The sequence below is a fragment of the Centrocercus urophasianus genome, unplaced genomic scaffold, assembly GCF_019232065.1.
Source record: "Centrocercus urophasianus isolate 14NV4802_14NV808 unplaced genomic scaffold, USGS_Curo_1.0 seq_268, whole genome shotgun sequence".
NCBI classification, from domain to species: domain Eukaryota; kingdom Metazoa; phylum Chordata; class Aves; order Galliformes; family Phasianidae; genus Centrocercus; species Centrocercus urophasianus.
The window spans coordinates 92,550-96,174 of NW_024884831.1; positions in this window are offsets into that span (position 1 = coordinate 92,550).

The window sequence follows — 3,625 nt, forward strand, 5'->3', positions numbered from 1 at the left end:
CTGTGCCAGGCCCTGGGGAGCTGTGCTGTGCCCTAGGAGCTGTGCCATGACCTGGAGAGCTGTGCCATGACCTAGGGGCTGTGCCATGACCTGGGGAGCTGTGCCATGCCCTAGGAGCTGTGCCATGCTTAGAGGAGCTGTGCCATGCCCTATGGGCTGTGCCATGTCCTGGGGAGCTGTGCTGTGCCCTAGGGAGCTGTGCCATGCCCTAGGAGCTGTGCCATGACCTGGGGAGCTGTGCCATGCCCTAGGAGCTGTGCCATGCTTAGAGGAGCTGTGCCATGCCCTACGGGCTGTGCCATGTCCTGGGGAGCTGTGCCAGGCCCTGGGGAGCTGTGCCATGCCCTAGGGGCTGTGCCATGTCCTGGGAGCTTTCCCATGCCCTAGGAGCTCTGCTGTGCCCTGTGGAGCTGTGCCATGCCCTGATTCCTGCTCCTGTTCCACCCGTGCCCATTTCCCCAAGGTGATTTTGGTGAAGCTGAGCTGTGAGCTGCTGAGCCAGCAGTTGTGCACCCGTTGTGTTGGAGCAGATCTGTGCTGTGGAGCCATGGTGCTCAGTGGGTGCTGTGGCAGCCGGGGTGGCCTTCTGGGAAGTGTCCTTCTGGGTGCTGTGCTCAGTGCCTGCCACGTGCAGGGAGCTGTGATGTGAACATCAGTTTACGAGGAGCTGGACTCATTTCCCAGCACAGTTTGTGTGTGTGGACGCCAAATGCCGTGTTTAGGGCACCCGATTTTGACTGGGCCACATGTAAAGACTCAGCAGCCAGAATGTTAAAGGTTTCTTAGTCGTAAATGATTTCCTTCTTTACGGAGCAGCTCCCACCTTCTGCTCGGGTTCCTCCATCGCCAGGCGTCACAAAGCCGCTGACCTTCAGCGGCCAAAATGCTCCCAGGGACCAATTCATCACCTCCTGTCACTCCTGGGTGGCACTGAGCAGGAGGCACTGCTGGAATGATTCACGATTCGCTTTTTCTTTCCTTAATAGAGCAAAATGTTTGAAGGGTTTGGCTGGGTCAGCAGCGGACTGCAAGCATCCTCCTGGATCCCATCTCCTTCTGGGTGTGGGTTTGGTAATTCTTTGCAGCTCTCTGCAGCCTCTGTGCTCCTGTGGTGCATCTCCAGCAGAGCCAGCCTTCCTCCTCCCTTTGTGAGGAGGATCTGCCGGGGTGAGGTGCATGCTAATGCACCGCCGCTGGCTGCTCCTGCATTTGCTCGACTTATCAGACAGGTTGTCCAAATTCTGGAGGGCTGTGATCTTGCAGGATTAAAGGCGTAATTTTCAGAAATCCCCTTATCCTCTTTGTCGGCAGATAAAACTGCATTTTGTCTTTCCGATAGGGCTCTTTAAGATCTGATGAAGCAAACCCGGCAATATAAAACCCTTTTAGCTGTCAGGGCGGAGAGGCACCAATCCAACCACCGCTGTGGGTGTTTTACTGGCTGGGATGCGCAACGGAGCGCTTTAAAGAGCAAATCAATATCTGCGGTTATACGAGGGGAGACGAAAGCTCTTAATTAATTGTCTCCTGAGGGTTTGCAGTTCTGCTCCGTCTTCTCAGGACGCGTCGGTCGCAGTCAGGCAGAGGTGTTGGGACTTGAAGGGACGCGGCTCGGAGCGGCGCCGCTCGCCGCCCCATCGCGCTGCTGCAACCTGCTGAGCTGCCGCCGCTCCTGGCGGACGCTGGATCTGACCCGAGGGCTCCTCGGCTCCGGCTTTAAAATAGTGCTCTGTGCTAATTAGCCGAGCGCTGCTCTCTCGCCGCTGTCTGAGCAAAGGAATGCGAGTGGCTGCCGCTCCCCCATCGCTGCCTCTTCCCGAGCTGCCGCTAATTGGCTCCGGTTAGCAGGCGATTTCTCGTTTAGTTCTGCAGAGATGATCTAAGACCAGAAGTTTCTCAGCAGACTGAACAGTGAGCTAAATGAGCAGCGCCGGAGGAACGGAGAGGAATAGAAAGAGCCCTAGCAGTCAGCCCAAGTCTGCCTGATAGCCTGGCTCGGGGTCTGAGGGAATGAGGGTCCCGGGGGTCCTGGTCAACCTTTGTGCCTGGAGGAAGCCCCAGCAGGGAGGCACGGAGCTCTCTATGGGTGGAACTGCCTCGTGAATTTTGGGCAGAACCTGCAGCGGGGAGGGACCCAGGCGGTGCCCAAAGCATTTCTGAATTCGGGATCCGTTCCTCACGCAGCTCATGGACAGCCAAGGGAAATTCCCCTCCACCACCACCAAGATCTGCTGGAAACACGCAGCTGGGATGCAGCGTGGTGGAGAAGGACCCGGGCTCCTGGTGGGCACCATGCTGACCGAGAGCTGAGCGATGGGGGGAGGGGATCTGCTCCTGTTCACAGCCACCCCGGCAGCACTGAGCCCAAAGCTGGGCTCCCAGTACAGGAGAGTTGTGGACATACTGGAGAGAAGCCCACTGCAGTGCCATGAGGATGCTGCAGGGTGCGGAGCTGCTCTGCTGAGGGCTGGGGCTGCTGAGCCTGGAGCAGAGGGGCTGAGGGGATCCCATCCGTGTACACAAATACCCAAAGGGAGGCTCAGGGGATCCCATCTGTGTACACAAATACCCAAAGGGAGGCTCAGGGGATCCCATCTGTGTACACAAATACCCAAAGGGAGGCTCAGGGGGATCCCATCTGCACCCATCAATACTTGGAGGGAGGTGCCCAGTGGTGCCCAGGCAGAAATTACAACACAGGTTGCTCCTAACGAACATGAGGAAGCATTTCTGTGCTGTGCAGCTGGTGGAGCCTGGTGTGGGGACACAGAGAGGTATGAGATCTTCCTCCTTGGGGATCTCCAGAGCCACCTGGATGTGGGGCTGGGCACAGCTCTGCGTGTCCCCATTGCGGCAGAGGTTAAAGCATGTGGACACGGAGTTCCCTGCCAGCCTCAAACACTCTGTGGCTGAAGGATGAATCTTATCACCATCTAGAAATATGATGCCTTTCAGTGGATGGCCTCATTCCCAGGCTTCGAGGTCCCGTCTGTGTGCTGATGTCTGGCTGGGGAAGTCTTTCATCCTTTCTTTGGCAGCTCTGGGTACTGCAGAAGGTCTCAGAAATAGCCAAAACCCTCCAAACCTTTCCAGCTCCTTCAAGGACAGCTGAGCCCTGGAGGGGAGCTGTGCTCAGTGATCCACATGGATCGCTTCTGACTTGGGCTGTTCTGTGGCTCTGTGAAGGGCCTTAAGCCACCCCAGAATGGAGATAACAGCCTCCCTGTGTTCCTTTAGCACTGATGTGATACAGCGCAGCGCTCACTGCCTCCAAACATCCTTCATTTCTGCCCATGAGAAGGAGCAACTGTTAGGAAATCACCTCCAGAATGTGCTGTGACCAAATCAGTGCCCCATCCGTGGGTGTGCTTTTGGTGCACGAAATCCAGCAGACGTCATCGCTGTTTGAAGTTGGCTTCTGTCTCTGGGAAAATAGGCAGTGAATGAAATCAAAGAAGCCCGAGGTGACGGGCTGTGGTTCCTTGTGCAGTTCCCAGCTAAACATACCCTGCCCAGCTTGGAGTGCAGGGCTCGGTTCCCTGCCTGTTCCTCCTCTGGATGTTGGATGCTCCCCTGTGTGCTGGTGGCCATTCCTGGCACGTCTGGAGGTGGGCAGTGGGGTGAG